The sequence below is a fragment of the Ambystoma mexicanum genome, chromosome 14, assembly GCF_040938575.1.
Source record: "Ambystoma mexicanum isolate Mex_15411 chromosome 14, UKY_AmexF1_1, whole genome shotgun sequence".
NCBI classification, from domain to species: Eukaryota; Metazoa; Chordata; class Amphibia; order Caudata; family Ambystomatidae; genus Ambystoma; species Ambystoma mexicanum.
Window position 1 is genome coordinate 450,822,666 of NC_090940.1, and position 26,490 is coordinate 450,849,155.

Genomic DNA, 26,490 nt, shown 5'->3' on the forward strand with positions numbered 1-26,490 from the left:
CACGTTGACGGATTAGATACAAAGCAGATATGCATACACCATGAAGATACGCAAACAGTAGGTCAAACTGCACATAGACGTAAAGAACATACTTGCGCCCAATAGGTTAGAACACATATACACTCTATAAGCTGAAGCGCAAGACGCACAAGAAATGCACATAAAAGCCTGCTTAAAATGCAACAGGAGCAACAAGAATGAGTGGCCATGTAAAACAAGATGGATGGCAAGGCTACAGTCAAGTGAATGGGAGGCAGTAGGGGAGGCGCAGAGCCTGCAAGTAGAACATACCTGCTGAATTAGCTAAAATCACTGGGCTGAGCACACACAAGCTAGCTGCTCAACCCCTGCCAGGGTTACAGTGGAAAGGTGAGTCTTGTACCAGCACCGATGGGAACGGAAGATTAGGCCCAAGGGCAAACACATTTTCTCTTAGATTAAGTTCAGGAAGAAACAACTGATCGAAGACCAGATGCTCATTAATTAGGAGACAATATTGAAGAATAGTAGCTAGACTAAGTCTCGAGGACAGGAAGGGTAAAGACACCCATAACCAAATGGCCAAAAATGCCAGTAAATGGCGAGCAGAATGATTCAAAACGTGGTCTCGTCCCAAGTGACCTAGGGGGGAAGACGGCGACTATTCATTAAGGTGAGATACAGGAACACATCTGCCAGCAACTCCTTAAAAGTTGTCGAAATCATGATACAGGACAAGGTTAAGTTCAAATCTGGAAGCCCTGGCTCATGACCTAGAGAATTAGAGATGGTACATTTTAAATAGGAAAGTGACCTCTCAATGTCTCTCCCCCTGCCAGTACAGTTACTCATGTGTTGATGACTCGCCAAGTAATCAAGGCTGGTAAAGCCCACGCCAACCAATCCTTAGCCTCCAATCAAGAAATTTCATAAGTAAATCCACTGACCAATCGAGAGGTAAAGAAATGTCATGTTTTTTTTATTATCAATTTAGAAGTGGTCTCAGGTGGAGCCATCAGATAAAGTATAGCCAATGAAAAGATTAACCTCTCTAGATTCCATGTATACGATTCCCTTAGCCAAGATTGTGATGTGACGTTAATGATGACGTATTTTCTGTTTTTAAACCATTGTCATGCTCGACAAAGATGAGAGCTCTGAGGATTGTTACTTATGGCTGTCCCTGTTCTATATAACTGATAAACAAAACAGGCCTTTGTCGTTTACTTTGACTCTTTAGTTTATTGGGTTTGGGATTCCTGGCCTACCTGGACTGCTTAAGGGTTTGGATTTCCTGCCCTTCCATTACATATGGTAGCAGAGCTGGATTGTTGGCCAGGACCTCCGGAATAGTCTAATCTTCCCGTAGTAAGCCTGAAGACTGCTGAGATAATGCGTGGAGACCAGAAACATCACACTCGATAAAAGACAGTTGTCAGGAGCCCCCTTTGAGAAAATCCTGCACGATCCCCATGGGGGAGAACGATACCAGGGACCTCGGCCTATTCGCAGAATGTAAGTATAGAGCATTGACCTGACTAAGGAAGGGTGGGGGGTTGTTGTTATATATATATGAGAGAGATTGAAGAAGTGAATAGCTTAGGACAAGGGTTCTTGAAGATCTTGTAGTAAACCTGGATACAGGGTATTGAGTATTGATTATTGGTTATCCTCTGGTAAGTACTAGGGAAGACTACTTGATAAACCCCAGTGGCGGGGTGGAGAGATTACAGGAGGTTACCTTGCTAGGAGAGTGGAATGACAGCTGTATACTTGGGGGAGTGTATATTGTTGTGTTGTCTTGTGGGGTGTACCCATATGTGTAAGGAATGCTGGTGCCAGCAGAGAAGGTGAAAAGGTGGGTTTAGCTGCAATAAGGAGACTTTGTGGATAGATGATTCATATTGCAGAGCAGGGAGTTGTGGGTTGGATCCAAGGAGAAAAGTCCTGAGTAGTGGCAGTGTTTGGAGGACACGCCTGAATTGGTGTTGTTGAAGCCGAAAGGCTTGAGGAAAGGTGCAGAAAGCAGTTACAATTGAGGATAATAGTAGCGGTAAAAGACAGTGGGAAAACATGAGTAGGGGGAGTGAGAAGTTAGGAAAGGTTCTTTACAGTATGCATCAGCAGTTAAGAGCGAGAAGTGCCATTATGGGAGGAGATAGTGCTCTTGTGCATTTGTGCAAATCCCTGCCAAAAGTACCACGCTCAGTGGGTCAGGGTGACAGCAGATAAGATGTTCCCACCCTGGCCCCAAGTGGGCAGTCTTTTTCGAAAGAAGTGCTGCAATACATGAACACATGCTACATATAAGGGGAAAGAATTGCAGAAGAGGTTGGCCATTTTAGAGTTATGGAAAATGTTCGGGATGAGGTGGAAGAGCCACCCTAAAAGGAGTGGATGCTTAACTAACATGAAGGGCAGGGTACAGCACCCTTGGCTCCTCCTCCCGCTGCCCAGAGCATTGATCAGCTGAACAAAGGGCAGGGATTCTACCCACTCAGTTTTCAAAACAGTGGTAGGGCATACTAACCCCACATATGCACCACCGACTTATAGTAATGGAGATGTCATTAATGGAGCTAAATTAAACACCCAAATAATTTTCCCATGTGCGATCAATACAGTCAGCGTGGCTAGTTGCAGGCCAGGTTAACCATGGCAGGGCAGAAATTCAGAGACAGAAAGGCCAGCTAAAGGAGAAGGGGGAAGCAGCAATAAGACCAAATGAGTGGGTGGTAGGACAACTATTACTTAAACTGTACCGAAGAAACGTGGAAGGCCCGAAGGATGAAGATGGGGAAGCTAATTGATGAAGGGGAAAAAGAGGAAACCGAGGGACAGCAGAGAAGGGAGTTCAAAAAGGAAGAAAGGGAATGGGGAAGAATAATGGGGGAAGTGGGGGAAGTGGAAGAAAGGGAGAGACAGCGTAAGGAAAACCAAGAAATGGAGAAGAAACAGGAAGGAATAAGGTGGGAAGTAGAAGAAAGGAAAAATGAGTGGGAAGACAGAGCGAGAAAGCAATGAGAAATAGAAGAAAAGAAAGCAAAGGCGATAGAAGTAGAATGAGAAAGACAGATAGCGCGGAGCAGTGAAAGACGACAGAATAAAGTGCAAAGGCTCGTTAAGGAGGGCATACTTCATGGGAAGGTGAAAAGTGTGGGACAGGAAGGGGCGGAAGAGAGAAGTTTGGAGAGATGCACTTGAGAGGCCGAAGACATAATGAGGAATCATACTCTTCCAGATGAAGATGAGGGAGTGGCAATACGCAGGATGATTGGCAACCTATATAGGAGCAGAAGGGATAGTGGGGACACCCATTGGGTGAAAAGGAGTGTTGTAGGATCTCCACCAAGAGAGCCAAGTCTACAGGAACAGGCACTGAAAGGAATATATCCAGTAAATCCTCCAAAGATACTACACTTTGAGAATAGAGAGGGTGAAGAAAGTGATGACAATTGTTGGAGAATATGTTCAGACAAAGGGAGGTATAGAAGTGATCAAGAGGAAGGAGATGGAACAGAGCAAGGCCCATCAACAGGAGTGAATCCAGAAAGAGGAATGGAGTGGTTAGATTTAGAAGAACAAGAAGAAGAGACAGCCGAACCTACAGCGCACCCCAAGCTGCCGAAGGAATGATCACATAGTGTAGAAGAAATAACCCCTCACGTGAATAGATTAAGGACACTGCCAGGATGCAGGAAAGTAATCAAGACAGGTGCATTTACCAAAACCAGGAGTTTTACGGATCCCCGAGACAACATAGGATTGATTCAGTACCCATTATTGGAGAAGGCAGGAGGGCAGCCACAAAAGATAACGTGGCCACACATGGACAAAGATACCTTAAGATGTAAGTTGCCTATGCTGACATCGGGCCAGGAAAGTTGATTTACGAACTAGAAAGAATGAGATCAGGGATGAAACTGGCAGTGGTCGATATTAAAAGTCTCCTTGCAGCCACCATTGTGGAAAGGGCTGACAACATTTGGAGATGAGCCGTGTACCCCGGAGTGACCGGTGCAAAACACACCTCATGATGGAGCCCCGTTTAACAATTGCAGGGCTGCTGTATGGAAAGCACGCACAGTACATTACCCCGACACATCAGACATGGGTTCTATCATGACACGCAAGATGCATGACGAGGTGCCCGTTACATATATTCACGAGATCCAAGAGCATTGGCGTCTCAAAACTCGACACCCGTGGGACAAAACATTAGCTATTTTTTATCACATACTATGTGAAGGGTTACTCGAGCAATTGCAGAGACAATTGAAGAACCTTGTGGGATGGAGGCAAAACCATGGCCAGAGTTTCAACTGACAATAGTTGACCTTTGTCGACTATTGCAAGAAAAAGCGAGAAAAAAGCTTGAGGAGAATAGAACGAGTCAAGCTAGTTCAGAGAAAGCTATGGCAATTTTCCATAGAAAGTGCTGTGTTGACAAGTGGAGAGGGAGGGATCACGCAAGACGCACAGCAAGGACAGATAATGGCTGGAGGTAATTTCACAGGAAGGGGAGAATATTATTGGCTTTGTGCCAGAGTGGTTGCTCCACAAGGAAAAGGGGTGAGGTTCAAGCACCGCAAGGAGGGGTATTCAATGGGGGACCCCCTAGATTTGGGGGAACACCCAAGCGTTGTTGGACGTGTATAAAATGGGACACATTTACCAAATGTGTAGAAGTGGATGAATGGTGAAACTGAATTGGCAGGACCCAAGAGGGTGGATGGCATACCCTCCACCATACAGTGCAGGGCCATCCGAGTACTACAACCAATATCAGACACCATATCGGACACACGCACCGCAAATGCAAAACATAGAGCAGCCACCGATGCAAGCACAAGCACCACCGGCACAGGGCCAGCAAGCACCCATACGAACACAGCAAGCTGAGATGCAACTGCAGACACCATTACAGCAGATTACTACCACGGCAACCTGGAACGACTGCACAGAAGTATAGACACCCATGCCAAGAATAGGGAGTAGGACCGTATTGGGGGAAACCTTTCACAGGGACGTGGATGAACCTGTATCCTCAATAGGACAGCCCACAGACAGACTTGATGTGTTCAATTCTATCTTTTACACCTGATGCACAAGAGGAACCACGAGCCTGGGTAACGATCAGTGACAAAACATTTTCCTTCCTTGTAGATACAGGGGTGAGCAAGTCCTGTGTTAGGGAGGGAACATTTCCAATGTCAGGCAATGCCATGAATGCACAACGTTTTTCTGGGGCTACCATTTGGTTCCATTTACTGGTTACTTACCTATCACTATCTGGGAATGAGACCTGACCATGCCACTGTTATACTCCCGTCAGACACTCATTAACATCATGGGAAGGGTTATGACGAGTAGGCTTAACATGAGCATCTCATTCACAGACCAGGGAGTAGTGTGTTCCACTCCAGGAATTCATTATGTGAACGCAAGATAATTTACTCTTAATAGAATCCAGACTTGACTACTGCAACTTCCTATTTTCCAACACCTGTTCTCGCAATATCAATAAGCTGCAAATTATCCAAAACAATGAACATTCCCAAAAGATATCATGTATCCGCAGCCAGAAGAAATGTGCACTAGCTGCCCATCCGCTATTACATATTGTTTAAAACTCTTGCCATCACCCACAAGTGCATCTCTAACACTGCCACTAAATTTCTGTCTCAAATGTTCACCAAAGCTCAATCCACAAGGCCTACCCACTCTTCATACACTCAACGCCTTACCACCTCGAGATTCAAACTTCAAAGATCCAGATGTATCAGCTTCCCAGTGATCACAGCTAAGAACTGGAACGCATTGCTATCATCACTAAGATCAGAACTTTCATACTGGGCCTTCTGTAAGCACTTTAAAACATGGCTCTTTTCTCAAGATCGTGAAACTAACTTTTTCTGCTAGCGTGTTACCACCTAAATCACGGACTAACTCATCTGCAACAATTAGACACTAATGTACTGCCTTTGCCTCTATGGTGTATGCTTTTTTATGTAACCTACGCCTTGTTGCCTAAGGGTTTAGTGCGCTATACAAATGTCAAAATAAATGAATAAAGACATTCTCAGGACAAGTACAGCGGGCGAACCCACAGATCCCGAAGTGTTTACATACAGAGAGAACCTTTTGCTAGCATGGCTTACCTGCAGAATTCTTATTCCGGCCAGTGATCCCCATGGACGAGGAGGTAGGCCATGTGTTCCCACTAGAACTAGAGACAGTCATAGTGAGAGACAAAAGTATTATTCTCCATGGGACAGATGGGGAGAGGATAGCATGGCATGCAGTGGTCGCCTTGAATGAGGTGCACAGATTGACAGATTTGACAGACGAGGAACTATTGAGGGATGAGAATGCGGAAAATGTAGTGGCATTTTGCATAACTCTCACGTACTGGGTGAGAATGGAAAAAAGGGAAGTTCCACAGAAGATGGCTTTGATAAAAAAAGACACTGTGCTTTTTCCATGAAGATTTGACACAGTGCCCCTCATATTACTTAAAGTAGCATTAGAACAGCTCCATTACCCTACACACACAACACAAGAGAGTCTTGAAGCGCTGATTTTGGAAGACTGGTTTACACCCAATTTGACTGAGCATGTTTTTGTGTTTGTTGTTAATTGCATGATATGTCAACAGTTTACGGTGGGACACACTTTGCGAGTACTGAGAGGAGCAATGCCGTATCCTACTGGACCCTTCCAATGCCTATATACCGACTGTGTTGAAATGATCCAGACCTGTAATGGCTATAGGTACTAATGGTTGTTGTATGCCTGTTTTCCAGGTGGATCGAGGCCGATCTATGTACGTACCCTGATGCCAGATGTGCTGTCAAATTCCTTGTACACAAGGTTTTCAGTAGATGGGCGGGGTGAGAGGTTCTCGGGTCTGACAACAGATCGCATTTCGTAAATTAACTTTTCAAACACATTACATTTCTACTAGGTATTAAGCATACATTCTCATCTGCTTATCACCCACAGGCAAATGGAATTTGCAAGAGGCTCAAAGTCTTCTCAAAGAAAAATAGCAAAAATAAAATTGACACTGAAAAAGGGATGGCTCTATTGCCTATCCTTGACTTTATTTGCATTACGCAATCAGCCCGGCTCTAACCATTACCTAACTCCTCATGGGCTTGTGATGGGACAATGCAGGCACGTACACTTTGCTCCTCCCACTAGAGTGCTACCAGATGCCCTAAGCACATCTACTGTTTTTGGAGTAGAAATGCATGAGTATCTGGCTGCTATGACAGCAAGTGTCTCTTTTATGTCTCAACAGATACAAGCCCGGCAGTAGGAGGTCAAAGAAGAATGAGGAAGATGACCAACAGCATGACTCACAAACTATTCCCAAGCCCACCACATTATATCCAGCAGATCTAGTTCTTATAAAAAGGTTTTCTAGAACATGGAACAAACCTAGGTTCGACAGCCCAGTTCTTGTAGCAAATACCACTCCTACAGCCATCAGGGTTCAACGGATACGAAGCTTGGCTTCACCTCAGTGACATTAAACCCTACAAAGGCGAGACCCCCTGACGTCAACCCCTGAAGCGGAAGAAAAGGTGGAAGTGACGAGAGTGCTGATGAGGTCCGCTGCAAGGAATAGACCGCAGCTCACAGGAGAACAAACATAAAACACTGCATTATTCTTACCCATGGAACGATTTCTGCACAAGCAACCAGCTTGCATGTAACTGAGCAAACATCCAATGCCACCCCTGCAAGGATTATTGCAGGTGATCTTTTCTTATATAGTAAATTCTTACCCGTTTCCCCGATCCCAAAACATCATGCTGGTGACACTCTGTGAAGATCCCAAAACTTATCCTATTGTGCAGAGAATACATATAACAATTATTATACAATTCCTTTTGCACTAAGTTTTTCTCTAGTACCATAAGTGTGTTGATTGTTCTTTGTAGGTACAGACACTCACAGCTGTAGTATAAAGAAGAACTAAAATAAGGAATTATACTGTCATGGAAAAAAGGGAATATTTACCTTTGTGCGATATACGCGCTAAGCATGCAGACAGCCAAACATGCATGCTCCTTTCCAAAAGGTGGACACAGTAGCAATTATGCTTACAGCTACATTCTTTACATTCTGTTTATTTTATTTATTTGTCCTTTTTGCCTTACAGGAATATATATCAAGCACCCCAACCAGAACATACTAATATGACCCCCCGTTCCTCTAGTGGACAAAGTAAATTTTCATCCTCTCCCTGTTATGACCAGTCAGAGTGAAAAACTAAAAAGTAGTGCAATGGAAGATTTCCAGCATGTAAATGCCTATATGGCGGACTCTACATGAGTAACTAATATGTGGTTTCAGCACATGACTCGAGTGGGGAGGGAGACCTCTGATGAGAGCTGTTATGTGTGTTATCTCATTCCCTATTCCATGAGCGCTTCAAGAACATTTGGGGCGACAAAAGTACCTGCACACGATGCCCATTGTTTAACCCATCTAGCACTATGCACAACCAGAGGACAGTTCGAAGGAAGATGGGCCACCTTATGATGGATGTCAAAAAGCTTGTTTCCCTATGAGGATAGTTATTGATGGATGACCCAAAAATGGAGAATAAAATGATACAATATGTATTGGAAGACCCAAACAAAGGAGACTCCAGAATAGTAGATACAAAAGTTGTTGCCGTGCCCAAATGTGATAGGGAAGGAGACACCGGGGGTGCCTTGGTGCTGGGAGAAACCTCAACTACTAATACATGGGCAGTTATACACCCCAGTGGGGTGGGTTGAGGGGATGATGGAGTGTAAAGCACAGGCACTCCTGACCGTACCGGTGGAAGTAGTACAGAATTCAACCGTTAAATGCTTCAAGGAATTGATCAAACACTCCAAACTGCTCCCATCGGTGGAAGATGAAGCAGGCCCTGTATCCATATTACCCCAGAAAATGCTGCCTTGTGTTTCAGGAATACTGGCCCCATGAAAGTAGGGGAAAACAAAGGATGTAAATGCATTTTTGATGTGGCCAGCATGAAGATATGCACCACAGTGTTAATGGACCACTTTGGGCCTCTGGGTCCAGAGCATACATGAGACTTCCCCCAAATTGGAGAGGATTATGTTCCCCATGGTACTGATTAGCATGCCCATGTTGGTAGTGCCCAAGACTGACTTGCACAGTACAGACTTCCCAAAAATTGATACACATTTGCAAAAGTGAAGATCCCTAGCCCTCAAACAAACCAAACGAGGAAGCAACTATATCTCCAAGAAGATGAAAAGTGCGCTCAATGAAATTCCATGGCAACACAGGTTGCTTAGTGTGGTGGGGGTGTTCCTTGCCTCCCTGAACCCCATGGTGCAGACACATTCCAATGCTAAATGGTTGCAGACCATCCGATGAGAGCTGCTACGAACAATTCCACAGTGAAGGGCTTCAACGCTATAAAGGAGGAGATAAAGGCCATAAGACTGATGACCCGCCAAAATAGGTATGTTCTGGACCTAATTGTAGCCATGGAAGGCAGGGTTTGCGCAAAAATTGGTGAATCCTGCTGTATCTATACACCTGCTAACTATGAGGAAAATGGATTCCTCACAGAAGCCATAACATTACTGACCGACCTTCAAACGAAAATGATCAAGGAGGTAGAAGAAATTGGAAACTATTATTGGTTCACATATTTGTTCTCCTGGATCCCCTCCTGGTTGGCTAACATATTGAAGGTACTAATAGTTATCAGTGCTGGTACTATTAGGATTCTTCACCCTGAGAATTATTATCAGCCAATGCAAGAAGACGGCTAAAAAGGCGGTAGGAATGAAGATCGTAATAAATATGAACACCAGAGTACATGTGTACACACAAACAACTAACAGACTACCTCAATTGGATTTGAAGCAAAGTCCTATTGTCCCTCCAGGGTCTAAATTCTGTTATCCCTGAGACCCCTGTAAATACGTGGGGCGTTGGGTATTCTGCAAACCAGATGGGGACTGCTGCTACATGACCTGGATTGCGGATGAACACATACAAAATTCTGGTGCCCTGAGGGGGGTGACAAAGATATGGACCCCCAATGGACCTCACTGTGGAGTGTAAGGAAGGCATTGTATCAACAGCAAGACAGACACAAGTGACCACAGTTCAAGGGTGTTTATTGAACTTTAACAAGGGTGGGATGAATGCCTATTTAAACCTTAACCTACAGATGGGCACAAGCTACAACCATTAAATAATAATAATCCAGTCCTAGTGGAGTCTCGTCAAAATAAAAGGACCTATACTAGAAAAAACTATTGCCAATCCTTACAGCTGAACATACATAGTGAGGGGTTGTGTTCATGAAAAAGAAAGAAGTGTTCACAAAATGATATGTCGGGATGTTCAGGCTGTTGGCCTCCCTTCCCCACGTTTTCAGCATGGGACAAGGTGGTTCACTTAAACAAATCACACACTTTGGCTTCTACGGCACAAGGACACAATTCCATTGCCAGCATCAGGGCCTTCTGTGATGCAAGTCTCTTTGATTTCCCAAAGTCTCTTGACTCAGAGGGCCTGATGAACAAGAACAAAATAAACACAAAGTTTCTTTCCTCTTTCAAGTGTTCAATTCAGGTGTCTCACCCTGGATCCCCCTCAGCCGGGCTCGGATCCCTTTTTATATTAGTCAGTATTGTGGATCCCCCCCTCTTCCGGGTTCAGATCTCCCTTTATAATGTTCAGAGAATACTTTCTCAGGTGACTCACCGTTCACCCCAGATCCCCTCACCTGGGCTCAGATCCTTTCTCTGTCACAATTAGTCTCCCCAAGCTGGGCTCAGACCAATTGTAGCATGCATTCAACTATCGTAGACTTTCAAATGTGCACAGGATTTTGCTTGACACCTTGCAGGACCACTTCAATCTCAAAATTCCCCTTTGAAAAGTTGCCAATTAGTTGGTTACGTGACAGAGGCATTCAAGTGAGCACTCAGTTGGGGCCGGACCACTCTGTGTAGGGTATTTTATTTGGCCTCCCAAAATTCAATCACTCCTCTGGTTTTCAATTATATTTGCATCATTCATCATACGTTTCACACACTATTCTCTTTAGATTTCTTCAAACAATGTTGCCGCTTGCAACCTTGGTTCTAAGAAAGGCTGGTTTGGTATCAGTACTCACCGGCTGTGCTGTCTTTACTGGCGCTGCTTTGTTGTAGCAGCCTAGGATAGTACCACGGCGGCAGCTGTTCTTTCCCACCTTGGTTATCGATGTGGGAAAGCCCTGCGTATCTCTGACAAACATTGCAGGTTTGTTCAGCTTTAGTTCCTGGTCTTGGGATTTTTACTTTCCAATGTACGCGAAAGTAACGGTCTGAAAAGGTCAAGGGCACTGCTCTCCTTGCAATGCTCTCTGGTCTCGCCGTCTTTCTCAACGTATTAAACTGCCATCTTGGAACCACAGTTTCCTTGTGTGCTTTACATCGCTCAGAGTGTGCTTTCGTGCTCCGCCTTTTATCTGTGTGGGGAAGTGTGATGGAAGTCAGGTGTGTGCAATCATCAGTAATTGCCTGACCATTGTATTGGGACAGGTGTGATGCTGGAAATGCATCAAAGCGACAGGGCCTCCGTGTCCTTGTCCTTTACTGCTTTTTATTGTCTGTTCCGTCATGTTTTCCGCGCAGGAGTTCATGTGGGACTCCTGGTGGTGCAACTCTCTCTCCTTTGGTTTGGTGAACAGACCCGTGGGATACCCTTATCGCACCCATGGGTAGGGGTACAACCGTGTGCCCGTAGTGTATGTTTTTGAGCACTTGTTTGTGACTCACAGAGCAGGGTATGGGCTGGTGGCAGCTCCATGCTGAAATGACTGGTGCCCTGAGCGTCCTCCAGTTTGGGATGCCCAGGCCCTGTCATTGGAATCAGTAGATTCCTGATGGAGACAAAATGGCCACCATGGCCTCTTGCCTTCCATCACCTGTTACCTTGATCTTCCCTAAGTCCCGGGAAGCCCTGCCTCTGTCCCTTCCCCCTGACTGGCTGTTGGGTGGAAGTTCTGTATATGGTAGTGTGGGGAAGTGCCGACCAGACTGGCTGGAGCCTTCTCAACGACCGTATGTTGTGGGTACGCAGGTGGGTGGGACCTCGGTAAATGGAGTGTGTGACGAATATACATTCTACGTTGTGGCTGTCTAGTATCTGGTGTTTGACACAATGGTTCAGAAAGCCCTGCCCGAAACCGGTATGAATGCAGCTTGGAGTGTTGAATGGCTCGGTACTTGTCCCAATACACATAACTTGTTGCGAGTGTCTGGAGATAAGTGAATGGCCTGAATACCTTGTGTGCCTGATTGGCTGCCTGCCTGCATGAATGCCCGTAGTCGTGATTGGATGCTTGAGTGTGACCCAGCGGAATGAATGGGAGATCAGCAGTATATCTGGGGACCTTTCACTGCTAGTAATCGTGTTCAGAAGCTGAAGTCCACTACGACGAGTAACTGGAGTAACTGACGCTTGATCCTGAAGCCCTGCTGGACGAGAAGAATGGGTGTTTCTCTCCTTCGCAATCTGAAAGCTGCTGTGCTTCAAGAACTGACCCAGAGAAGGCCTGGTAAGGCGCCCTCTTCCCGAGCTACGAGGGACCATCGTGCACAGCTGATCGTTGTCTAAGCTCCCTTGTAGACAGAACTTGGACAGGCTGCCGACCCGATACAGGGACTGCTGCGGAACTCCAAGGAGAAGCGCCTGGACTGTTGTCCGCCACTGTCAATGACCGCCGTCGCCGACTGGAGCCGCCGTGCTCCCGTTGCCTAAGAACTTCATTGATCCAAGGACGCTCTCGTCCGCATCGTCACTGCTGGAGAAGGCCTGACCGTCGACGCGCCGAGGAGCATCCACCGGTGGGTTTCCTGCCACCCAAAGACCACAGAGACGCCGACGACTCGATGCCCTTTCTGGGCCACAGTTCTTCAACTCTTTGCGGTCCAGAACTTTCGACACCGAGGTGCCCCGCACGCCTCTTCTTGGCAGGACGTTTATGCTTCCCTGTCAACGAGCACCGCTAGGAACGACGTGGCCATTTCACCGTCATAGCTCGACCTGTTCTCCGTCGGACGTTCAACGACCTGTGACTCCTGCCTGAAAGGGAGGACACTCAAGAAGGGTTGTCGATTTCCCCGACAAGGAACGCTACAACACCAGGTACTTTGGGGTTGCAGAACTATTGGAAAGTCTAGTGGGAACAATATATGGACTGGGCTTGTATCTTTCTCCTACAGGTTGCCCAGGTGGGGGATCTCCACACAGAGCTGTGTTTAACAGTAGTTACCAGTATTCTGCCTATTGCTCAACAATCCTGCTTTCCTTCCTCTCTCTACTGCTGGTTTCCTCTTTATTTTGATCTCTGTGTCATTCTGACCGTATGCATTTTAAGGAGATCTAATAACGTTAGTGATACCACTTTAGAATTGTACATATTTACCATTGTTGATTTTCGGAGTACGAAGTGAGTTATCGTGATCGTGTATGTGACCTTGAATATTAATTATATAAAGACTGTGTTGTAACCGATACAGTGTGTGGACATTCCTTTGTGAGTGCTTGGGGACTACACTGTACTTAAGAACCTGCTCGCATCACCTCCCGAGAAGCTAGGCCTTGATTGCTCGTCCATTACTACCGTAATAGAGAATCTTGCCAGGGGTCTCTGTGCCTCCCCTCTACCATATAGAGAGCAGAAGTGCAGACCCCCCCTCTGGTCTTTACAGCTGGTGGCAGCGGTGGGATGCTTATGGTTTTAAGACTCAGTGTATAACCATTCCACTTACGAAGGATATCTGCACTTTGTTAGATTGAGGTTTAGTCTTGTACAAGATAACTGCATTACAAGCAATGAAATCTATTGCGAATGGTAAATTGACTCGGATGAGCTTAGAGGCTCTCCAGAGTGCTTGTGAAGCCAGGGAATTAGACTTTGTGGATAAGTCTAGGGCTGAGCTGATAGCTGCCCTGGTGGACAACCAGATTGATTGTGAAACTCTTGAAGGGGGGGATGCAACCAATGAGGACTCTACCCCGGGGGTTGTCGCCGAAACTGATTCTGGGAATGCCACCATTCCTGCTGCCTCTGTTCCGAACCCCAGCAATTCTTTAGAGCTTGAGTTATTGAGGATGAAGTTAGCCTTTGAATATCGCAAGTTGGAACTAGATGCTGAGCTTAAGAAAGAGGAGTTGGCACAGCAAGTGGAGCTCAAGAATAGGGATCTTGAACCCAAAGATAAGGACCTTGAACTCAAGAACCGGGACACTGAATGTCAGCGAATCCAGCTAGAGAAAGCTCGAGTGGAGACTTGAGCGAAACCAGTTGAGAGTGTCAGGTCCCCAGCAACCAAGTTTATGAAAGATTTGGTTGGTGTGTATGCGGAGGTTTCTGATATACTACAATGGATTGAAGTGTTTTGAAATGGTTTGTGCAATTCACGATTTTGATAAGAGATATTGGGCTACGTGTTTGTTAAGCAGAGTGCCTCAAACTGGATATGACTGTATTCTGATACTGAGTGTGGAAGAAAGGGGTCAGTATCCTTGATCATGGACGGTCTACCCATGGCTGCTGTGGCAGTCACCTGATCGCAGGTTACACAGGGTCCGGCTGCGAGCCCAGTATCCTTGCCGACTGGGAAACCCAAGGCACATAAGAAACGGAGGAGTAAGAAGGCCTCCTCTGTGGATGAAGCCCCTGCTCTTCCCACTGTTCCGACAGCACCTATTGGGATCCATGCCCCGGACGGGCTGGGTCCAGTGGTAATTCCCGTCTTGACTCCTGTGGGAGAAGAGCCAGAAGACTTTCCGGTAGGAGAGGCTCTCAACCTGGGGGATCATCCCGACCTTCAATGCTTGTTAGCTGAAGGGGGACCCTCCTGGCGGACTTCTGTAAAGGACAGAGAGAGTGCCACTCTCTCGAGGGTCTGAGGACACCGGCCCTGTCCCAGGCACAAGACGTGCCTAGGACATTTCGGATTTATTGGGAGGGTGAGCTCCTTGTTGGTGAGCCCACTAAGCCTGAACCTGGTGCCCTCAAGAGGTTGGTGGTACCGCAGGTTTACAGGCCGTTCCAGCTGCAGTTGGCGCATGAGGTGCCCTTGGCTGGCAATCTTGGGACCAAGAAGACTAAGCAGAGGCTCTCGGCCCATTTCTACTGGCCCCGGATGGGAGTAGAAGTGGAGTCCCACTGCAGGACCTGCCCCACTTGCTAGTTGTCTGGTAAGACTGGAGACAGAGTCATCGCCCCACTGCAACAATTGCCAGTGGTTGGCGCACCGTTTGAGAGGGTGACCGATATCGTCGGTCCCCTTGACCCTCCCATGTCGGGTGGACATTGGTTCATCCTAGTCTTGTTAGATCATGCCACCAGGTACCCTGAGGCTATACCCCTTCGGACGGTTACGGCCAAGGTGGTTGCCAGGGCTCTCCTGGGCATTTTCACCCATGTTGGATTCCCTAAGGAGGTTGTCTCTGATAGAGGATCCAACTTCATGTCGAGTTACATGAAAACCATGTGGAAAAAATGCGGAGTAACTTACAAGTTCTCCACCTCTTACCACCCCAGACCAACGGTTTGGTTGAGAGATTTAACAAAACTCTCAAGGGCATGTTGGGCGCTTTGGAAGAGCCCCTCAGGAAGAAGTGGGATCTTCTCCTGCCATGCCTGCTGTTTGCCTACAGAGAGGTACCTCAAGAGGGTGTTGGTTTCAGCCCCTTTGAGTTATTCTTTGGACATCCCGTGAGGAGGTCCCTCGCATTGATCCGAGAAGGTTGGGAGGCCACTCCTCCAGGTCCCGCTAAGCAAGTGGGGGACTATGTGTTAGGCCTCAGACGGAGGATGACACAGATGATGGGTCAGGCAACAGCCAATCTTAAGGCCAGCCAGGAATTGAATAAGTACTGGCATGACCTTAAAGCATCGCAAGTGGATTGGACTCCGGGACAGGAGGTCCTTGTGATGGAGCCTACCAAGCCTCGTGCTTTGGCGGATAAATGGACTGGACCCTTCAGGATAATCTCCAAGATGGGCGAGGTCAATTATCTGGTTCACATGGGAGCCTCTGGGGTAGCCCCTCAGATATTCCATGTTAACAGGCTCAAGCCTTTCCACAGGCGGGCCGAAGTCTCTCTTGCTAGCTTCAGGGCAAGAAGAGGATGAGAGTGAGCCCCTTCCTGATTTGCTGCATAGCAACCCTCAGGATGGCTTAGTGGAGGGAGTGCATCTCTCTCCCGATCTGACGACAGAGCAGCAGAAGGCCTGCCGGGCTTTGCTCTGGCAGTACGCCTCTCTGTTTTCACTGACACCAGGATTTACACTGTGGTGTAGGCACAAGATTGACACTGGTGACAGTGTGACTGTCAAAAGCAGGTGCTACCGTATGTCAGATACCGTCAAGAACCACATCCAGGCTGAGGTCGCCAAGATGTTGGATCTGGGTGTTATTGCACCCTCAACCAGCCCCTGGTCCAGTCCTGTGGTTCTTGTCCCCAAGGCAAGTTCCCAGGCAGGTACCAAGGATTGGAGGTTCTGTGTGGACTACCGAGGAGTCAATGCCATCACCAAAACTGACGCGCACCCATTGCCCAGGGATGATGAGCTTGTGGACACCATAGGTGCTTCCAAATTTGTGAGCGCCTTTGACCTTACCTCAGGCTATTGGCAAATAGCTCTGATGGACCATGCCAAGGAAAAGACGGCATTCTCAACACCAGAGGGACTCTACCAGTTTATAGTCATGCCTTTCGGGTTGAAGAATGCCCCTGCCACTTTCCAGAGATTAGTCAACCATGCGTTCAGTGGGCTGGAAGCCTTTTGTATGGCTTACTTAGATGACATTGCCGTCTACAGTTCCACCTGGGAAGAGCATTTGACTCATCTGGATAAAGTGTTGCAGGTGTTAAAAAGGGCTAACCTCACTATCAAGGCCACCAAGTGCCAGATAGCTCAGGGGAAAGTCACCTATCTTGGTCATGAGGTATGAGGCGGACAAATCCAACCTCTCCCCAGTAAAGTGCAGGATGTACATTACTGGGCGACTCCCCCTACTCAAACCCAGGTGAGAGCCTTTTTGGGCCTCAATGGGTATTATCGCAATTTCATAGCAGACTATGGAACCATAGCGGCACCCCTGACAGCGTTGACTTTGTCCAAACAACCTAGGAAGGTTAATTGGACTGAAGACTGTCAGAGGGCCTATGATGGCTTGAAAGGAAGTCTGTGTTGGGCACCCGTGCTGTGTGCGCCTGATTACAGCAAGCCCTTTATCGTTCAAACTGACACCTGCGACTCCGGAATTGGAGCTGTCTTATCCCAGTTAGATGACAAAGGAAGAGAACATCCGATCATATTCATCAGTAGACAACTTAAGGGCAGGGAACTTAGGTGGGCTACTGTTGAAAAGGAATGTTTTAGTATTTTTTGGAGCCTTAGGCGTATTAGACCCTACCTTACCGGGTCTACCTTCAAGGTCCAAACCGATCATAAGCCCCTGAAGTGGCTTATGTAGATGAAGGGTGAAAACCCGAAACTGCTCAGGTGGTCCATTAGTCTGCAAGGACTAGACTTTACCATTGAGCACAGACCAGGGAAGAGTCACGATAATGCAGATGGCCTTTCCAGAAGGTATGTTGACTGTCTGGATGAGGGTGTCTATCCTGTGGGAGATTAGTCACCCTCCACCTCAGTCTGGGGGGGGGCGACTATGATGCTGGAAATGCATCGGAGGGACATGGCCTCCGTGTCCTTGTCCTTTACTGCTTTTTATTGTGTGTTCTGTCATGTTTTCCGCACAGGAGTTCATGTGGGACTCCTGGCGGTGCAGCTCTCTCTCTTTTGGTTTGGTGAACAGACCCGTGGGATACCCTTATGGCACCCATGGGTAGGGGTACAACCCTGTGCCCCTAGTGTATGTTTTTGGGCACCTGTGTGTGACCCACAGAGCAGGGTATGGGCTGGTGGCAGCTCCATGCTGAAATGACTGGTGCCCTGAGCGTCCTCTATTTTGGGAAGCCCAGGCCCTGCCATTGGAATCAGTAGATTCCTGATGGAGACAAAATGGCCCCCATGGACTCTTGCCTTCCATCACCTGTTGCCTTGATCTTCCCGAAGTCCCGGGAAGCCCTGCCTCTCTCCCTTCCCCCTGACTGGCTGTTGGGTGGAAGTTCCGTATATGGTAGTGTGGGGAAGTGCCGACCAGACTGGCTGGAGCCTTCTCAACGACCGTATGTTGTGGGTACGCCTGTGGGTGGGACCTGAGTGAATGGAGTGTGTGATGAATATACATTCTACGGTGTGGCTGTCTAGTTACTGGTGTTTGACACAATGGTTGAGCCAGCCCTGCCAGAAACCGGTATGAATGGTGCTTGGAGTGTTGAATGGCTCGGTACTTGTCCCAATACACATAATTTGTTGTGAGTGTCTGGAGAGAAGTGAATGGCTTGAATACCTTGTGTGCCTGATTGGCTGCCTGCCTGCATGAATGCCCGTAGTCGTGATTGGATGCTTGAGTGTGACCCAGCGGAATGAATGGGAGATCAACAGTATATCTGGGGACCTCTCATTGCTAGGAATTGTGTTCAGAAGCTAAAGTCCACTACGACGAGTAACTGGAGCAACTGAAGCTTGATCCTGAAGCCCTGCTGGACGAGAAGAATTGCTGTTGCTCTCCTTCGTAATATGAAAGCTGCTGTGCTTCAAGAACTGACCCAGAGAGGACCTGGTAAGGCGCCCTCTTCCCGAGCCACGAGGGACCATCGTGCACAGCTGATCTTTGCCTAAGCTCCCTGGTAGACAGACCTTCGACAGGCTGCCGACCCGATACGGGGACTGCTGCGGAACTCCAAGGAGAAGTGCCTGGACTGTTGTCCGCCACTGTCGACGACCGCCGTCGCCGACTGGAGCCGCCGTGCTTCCGTTGCCTAAGAACTTCATTGATCCAAGGATGCTCTCATCCGCATCGTCGCCGCTGTATCCTGCTGGAGAAGGCCTGACCGTCGACGCGCCGAGGAGCATCCACTGGTGGGTTTCCCGCCACCCAAAGACCACAGAGACGCTGACGACTCGACGCCCTTGCTGGGCCACAGTTCTTCAACTCTTTGCGGTCCAGAACTACCGACACCGAGGTGCCCCGCACGCCTCTTCCTGGCCGGACTTTTACTCTTCCCCATCAACGAGCACCGCTAGGAATGACGCGGCCACTGCACCGTCCTAGCTCGACCTGTTCTCTGTCGGACGTTCGACCCGTGACTCCTGCCTGAAATGGAGGACACCCAAGAAGGGTTGTCGATTTCCCCGATGAGGAACGCTACAACGCCAGGTACTTTCTGTCAGAATCCTTAGGAACTATGTATGGTTGAGCTCGTCGTGAAGAAATGAGTTCTTCCTACCAATGTGATTCTCAGGGGTACGAGAGGACAGACTGAGAAACCAATTGGTCGGAAGATGTTATAGCGACACTGGGAGACCCCGATGACGGCACGATGTTATGGACATACAGGAAACTCTCGATGGCTAAAGTGGAAGACACAAGTAATTACCAACCATGTCTGACAATCTCCAAACAATACCTAACAAAAGTCATAACACTGACCTGCAAATGAATGTAGAGTAAGCCAAAGTCTTGCAGTCAAAATCAATCAAGGAGGATGGGTTCTGCAGACCACAAAGAATATGTTTAGCGTAGCAAGTGACTAAGGTACCAAAGGACAGGAAGAAGAGTAGAAGCTCTTACCAGCGTGCACAAAATGCGAGTTGTTACCATCTGATGTCGTGGTCGTGAAGTCTCTGTAAACTGGATGCAATCCGAGGACAACTTGACTCCAATACACCTACCCCGACGACACAAGGACGCCTACGGTGCCCAGGCAGTCTCTAGTCCAGCACCAATCCTGTACCCGCCGGCACGAAGACGCCTACGGTGCCCAGGCAGTCTCTAGTCCAGCACCAATCCTGTACCCGCCGGCACGAGGACGCCTAATGCATTAACCAAGCCAGACAGAGATTCAGATAATAGGGGCAGGGGAGAATAGTAGCAATAGAGGCAAGTGGAAAAAAGGTCAGAAAAGATAGACAAAAGATGAGCCCAGAAAGCACCAGATGAGCTAGTGGTCAGGTACGTGAACCAGGTAAACACTAAACCAAAACGTAAGCCAATCCGGGAAGCAATCCGAGGTCGAGGTATCCAAGAAAACAGCAATACAAGGGATGATCCAAGCCAAAACCAGAGGAAACAGGCCGAGGTCCAGAATAACAAAATAATCCAAGAAAAACGCTCCAGTACTATTCCAATCACGTTATCCGCAGCATGCTGGGTCACGTGATATGCGACGTGACCATTGCCCCAGTCGCCATGGCAACTGCCAAACCAAGTGCCGAGAATGCGGGCCCAGACGGGAGCATCTGTGAATGTCGGCTCGCGGACGAAACACCGCTCTTCGCCGCGTTATGCCAGGTGACCGCGCCCGCTGTTGCCTACCAGAGGAAAAGGTACCGGGGGGAGCGTTACGTGTCTGGGAGTGTTTCCTGCCACTTTGGGGTTGCAGAACTATTGGAAATTCTAGTGGGAACAATATATGGACTGGGCTTGTATCTTTCTCCTACAGGTTGCCTAGGTGGGGGGGATCTCCACACAGAGCTTTGTTTAACAGTAGTTACCAGTATTCTGCCTATTGCTCAACCATCTTGCTTTCCTTCCTCTCTCTACTGCTGGTTTCCTCTTTATTTTGATCTCTGTGTCATTCTGACCATATGCACTTTAAGGAGATCTAATAACCTTAGTGGTACCACTTTAGAATTGTACATATTTACCATTGTTGATTTTCGGAGTACAAAGTGAGTTATCGTGATCGTGTATGTGACCTTGAATATTAATTATATAAAGACTGTGTTGTAACCGATAAAGTGTGTGGACATTCCTTTGTGGGTGCTTGGGGACTACACTGTACTCAAGAACCAGCTTGCATCACCTCCCGAGAAGCTAGGCCTTGATTGCTCGTCCATTGCTACATTTGTGATGTCATCTTTCTTGTCCTGGGTGTTAGTGTTAGCAGTGCACAGTGGTGCGGGCAGTTATGGTCGCTTAGCTTACCATAATGGGGGAATGTGCAGTGTTTTTTGGTTTCACTGTGAAGTAGAACATCCCTTCAACAAAGTTTTTTTTACTGAATGTACACATATATATATATATATATATATATATATATATATATATATATATATATATATATATATATATATATATATGGCAGGCAACAAAAACAAATAGGCTAAACATGTGATGTCGTCAGTGATGTCATCAGTGACCTTTCAGAGGACAGCTTTCATGTTCTGGGTGTTAGTGTTAGCAGTGCACAGTGGCGATGGCAAGTAAGGGGGCTCAGTCTGCCATAACTGGCGAATTTCAGGGGTTTTTCATTTTTAATTTGAACCACAATGGGGAGGGCGAACATTTTTTCTTAGTTAAGTGCACCATGGTTCCGTAGGGCAACTTAACCATAACGTCCCCTCAACAAAGTTTTTTTTGTAGTGAATTTTACAGGCTTTTGGGAGGGCAACGTAACCATAACGCCCCTCTAACAAACTTTTTTTAACTGAATGCCATATGTTTTTAGTAGTATAAATGCATCATAACATTACTTTAACAAACATTTTCGACTACCTTTATCAGGGTTCTAATAGTAACACGTAAGCATACGACTGTAAAGGAACATTTGAAGTAACTGCCCACCTTTCGAAGAATTCCACATTATCATATGCTGAGGTTCAGTATGGGGGTGTGTTCGAACAGTCATACACACTTCACAATGACATGTGTAACTGATTGATAGTGCGAAAGTACATTGGGTATTGTTGTAAGAACTTCTAACTGCAAAATGTCCGGCGCAGAACTCTACAATGCAAGTGTGCAACACAATATAAGCAAGAGTGCATACCGACGTTTCTGGATCATTCACCCCATTCCTCCCCAAAGAGTGGGGGATGAATGCCATTGGCAATCGAGATTTTACAGCAGTAATTCGTGGTGCCAAAAAAGAGGATTTTTTGTCTTCAACCGGAACGCCTCTGGCGTTCCCGGCTGAAGAAAACAAATCCTTTTTCAAGATGGCCACCATACAAAGGGAAGACGGCAATGGATAGAAAGCCTTCTTCGCTTTCCATTGCAGGCTGCAGAAACCAAAAAAGATACTGTGTTACCGTTATGGCAGCACCACATTTGTGTTCCTTGATAAATGTGTGGTTATGAGCAAGACGTTTACCAGAAAGGCAGTCCCTGGTGGACATGGCGACCTCAATGCAATGTTTTCTACCTTGCAGTAAAGGCCAGTAGCCATATCCCAGACATTGTGGGCACTACCCATACATAGAGGCTATCCCTCAGAGACGGAAGCTGTACCATTAAATATGAAAAGACTATCACATGCACAACACAAAGCTTTTCAGTCATTGTCAATGATCTTTACATACATGTGTTGTACATGTACACATTGTTTTCTGTAAAAATGTGCGTAAAACAGCAAAGGAGTAGTGTACTTAGGTTCACATAAAATGCCAAACAAACTCTGTGATGCAAAGCGCAATGACGTCAGAAATACTGGATGCAACACCATTACCAATCACCTTTCGACACATAATTTTGTAAGTGACACAGGTGGAAAGGTGTGAAGATATGTGTATTGGGACGGTGTAACCATATATTATTGTTCAAACATTTCTGTGCATAGGGCATCTGGGTGACAGAAATTGGGCTGACGGTGACAGAAATTGGCTTGACGGCACTAATGCATATGAGTTGGGCCTTACCCTCCCGTAGCCAATGCAAGTGGTATGGAGTACCTTTCTCCATAACGTTCCTTGGCAGCTTAAACAAATGCATCCATATGGACGTACGTACCGTGATGTAGCACCTACAAAAGAACACATTACGACCTGCAACGTAGCATGCCACATTGTGAAAACAGAGAGTACATTTGTAAAGAAAACACTAACATTTACAAATTTGTCCAGTAGTTTTATTTCACAATAAAGTGAGTGAAATAATCGCCCTATGCAAGTAGTAAAGTAGTTTTGTTTCACAATGAACTGTGCAAAAATATGGCACTATTCACTTTTCCATAGAAGTATTAAGTTTGCCTCTTCAATGACAATGGTAAAGGTCACATTGTTTTTTTCCACACGCAGAAAGTAAGCGTTGCCACCACAATAGTCGTTTTCCTCCCGCATTGATGTGCAAGAGGACGCCAACCGCTGTGATCTACAGCACCAGAAAGGATGGAATGTTACTTCTTATAGCGACAGCAGCGTAGGGACACAGAGGGCCCACACAATCATCCCAGTGAATTATTATGCTCAGACAACTGGATATTAACAGTTGCATTTGACGGTTAAAGAACCCGTCACTTGGCATCTGCATTCTGCGACAATCGCAGTAGGGAAGAAAGTATCTGAAGAGGAAATGTGAATTAAAAGATGTATGAATACGCAACCCTTGGATAAACCACAGTTGTATTACATAACATTTTTAGTAAAAAATTTATTCAATAGGAGGAAATGTAGTGGGATTCTAGGGGCGGCGACAATGTGCAATGTCCATAATTGGAAAAATAAATCAAACGGCACAGAAAGCTGGAACGTTGTTATTAATAATACAGTTTTTCTTTGGAAGTAGCTGCGTGGTTCAAGGGGAAATAAAACGTGTATCACTGCACAACCTGTGCACAAAAAAAATTCTAACATACCTTTCTTATTAAATATTATTTTAATTTGGAGAAATGTTGTGGCACTCTACAAACGGCGACAATGTGTTATGTCCATAATAGGAAAAAAATTGCAACGGCACATAAAACTTGTAAAACATTAGGGAAAATATATATTTTTTTTACAAACTAAAACATAATGTCAATTCGGAATAAAGGCAGCAAAAATACACTTACATGATGTGGAGCGCCTCCATTGCATTCGCTGTAGTCAGCACTAGTGTATGTGGAAGACTGCCTGTTCGGGAACTAATTTCTCATGGTCAGTGCAAACGTTTTTGAAGCATAACCTTATCAAACGATATGTTTTTCAAACAGTTACTCCCTACATTCTTTCTACTCTTTCCCTGTACCTCAAGGTTAAAAAACAAGGGACCCTTATGGGTGTCGACAAATATGCGGCCGTACTGAGCTCGTGTTGAAAAGAGAAAATGCAGTGGCCTTCACTCCGAATGCAAATACATTCTCATTTTGCAACAACATATCAGTGTCTATTTATGAGAACCGCTACTGGCGTACACGTGCAGAAGGGCTGTGTGTACGAAATAGAGCAGGTGGATGCCTCAGATTGCCGCCAGTCTGACTGCAGTAATGTTGTTTATATATTGTAAAATGGACGCAGTAAGTTAATTTCGTACAATGAGTAGCAAGTTGCACTGTACCGTATGACAGTGCTAACAAGAATACTTCAATGTTTGACTTTCTACTACCACGTCTCATTAACGCTCACCTTTCGAAACAGTGTTCCATAAGTATTGTAAGTGCATTCGTGCCTTCTTCGTTTAGGTATGTTAGCGCCAATGTTCGCGTTCAACAGAAAACAAAGTAAACATGGCGGACGTATCGAAATATTATGACGCACTTCACGCTGTGCCACAACCAATCGGTGAAAGCGCAGCATAGTCGTGGGAAGCACGTCACGGAATAGCCAATTGCAATGTTCTCCACAGAGCGAACAGGGAAGTGTGACCGTGAAACGGACATAGATACCATTCATTTTTAGAGACATACTTTTTGATCGTTTTTAAGGGAACAACTGGATGGATTGTCACAAAATTTGCAAAAGCACACTTTCACGCCCAAGCCCCTGCCACTGCCTCAAATTTGGTGCAAATCCATCCAGCGGTTTGGCCTGTAGCCATGCGCAAAGTTTTCCTTCATTCAGTCTGTGGGGAAAAAAAACATTTTGGGACCCCCCCTATAACTGTGCCGCCCCTGGACCAAACATCACAAAACTTTTAAAAAAATTCAAATTGGGCCATATACTTTTTTTTGCAAAATTTGGTGAGGATTCGTCCAGCGGGAGCGAAGTTATATGCCGCCCAAAAAGTGCTCTTCCTAAGGAAACAGCAACTTAACCATAACTACACAGCCACTACCGTGGCTGTGTAATATATATATATTACACGGCCACGGTAGTTTGGGTTAAGTTGCTGTTTCCATAGGAAGAGCACTTTTTGAGCGGCTTATAATTTCGCTCCCCCTGGACGAATCCTCACCAAACTTTGCAAGTATATGGGCCACTCTGAATTTTTTTTGCAAAGTTTGGTGAGGATTTGTCCAGGGGGGCAAAGTTATAGGGGGAGTCCCAAAACTTCAGTTTTTCCCATAGACTGAATGGAGGAAAAACTTTGCGCACGGCTACAGGCCAAACTGCTGAACGGATTTTCCCAAAATTTGCGGCAGGAGGAGCGACTTGGTCCCGAAAGCGTTCTTGTGTAAATTTGGTGACTTTCCATGTAGTACTTTTTTTTTAATGCCCAAAAAGTAGGTCTCAAAAATATGTGTGATATCTATGTCCGCTTCGCGGTCACACTTCCCTGTTCGCTACACGGACAAGACACTGATTGGCTAAGGGGCTGGCGTCATGACCGTGGACACGCAACGTCTCTGTCGATTGGCTGCAGTGAGACGTGTTCAGCATCAAATTGTTTGGATGCGCCCGAAATCTTGGATCCGCCGACTGCAACAAGCTATTTTGAAACCTATTTTGCTGTGTCAAAATGTTTGGGGAGTTCTAGACAGTAAGAGATGGGTGAAAAACTGCTTATGTTCTGGTGGTAGGTGTTCCTGATGTACTTTCTATGGATGCCTTGTTCGGGCTGTTTGTACGTACAGAGAATGAGGGGTCTAATAAGGGTAGTATTTCAGTCTGTGCTGTGTACAGGGAACTTGAAACTGTTCTAAGGACACCCTTGCTGTTAGTGAACATTGAAATTGAGTACATGCCATATTTACATTACTTTTTCCTATGCGTACGCCATTCATTCGAACGCCGCCATGGGTGTGACATGCTGCGTTGGGTGTGGCCAGGGCCTAGAGTCTTGGATGCATGGCTGTAGGTCGACGGCCATACTTCCAAGACTGTAGGCCCTGGCCACAACCACCGCAACATGTCACACCCATGGCTACACCTGTAGTATTGATTATGGATTAGCTCGTTGTGGGAAGTGTGTACAGTATGTGTACCCAAGAACACAGTTATAAGCACTGGAGGTCTAAGCTACTGCACAGCCATAACTTCCAATATCTATGCACATACAGGTAGGAGTCCAGCCTCTGGCCAGAAGCACTGAAGCATACCACAGCTATAGATACACCCGTATCTCCGTCACATCACTGAGGTAGTTGTGGGGAGGATCTGCAGTCTTGGGTGCATGACAAAGTTATAAGGTATACCTTTATAAGCCAACATGGATTTTATATAGTGCAGTGGTTGTGGTCAGG

The 26,490-nt window shown here is 46.4% G+C and overlaps 1 protein-coding gene across 5 annotated transcripts in view; it reads left to right on the forward strand.

Moving 5' to 3' along the window:
* Nucleotides 1-26,490, forward strand: part of SYNE3 (spectrin repeat containing nuclear envelope family member 3) — a 982,841-nt gene that overhangs the window by 89,338 nt on the left and 867,013 nt on the right. Inside the window, exon 3 of one of the 5 annotated variants that reach the window (XM_069637674.1) lies at nt 7,286-7,745. The exons of the other annotated variants lie outside the window; for them this stretch is intronic. The gene's annotated coding sequence lies outside the window, so the exon portion shown is untranslated. The remainder of the gene's footprint in view (nt 1-7,285; nt 7,746-26,490) is intronic. 5 annotated transcript variants of the gene reach the window in all.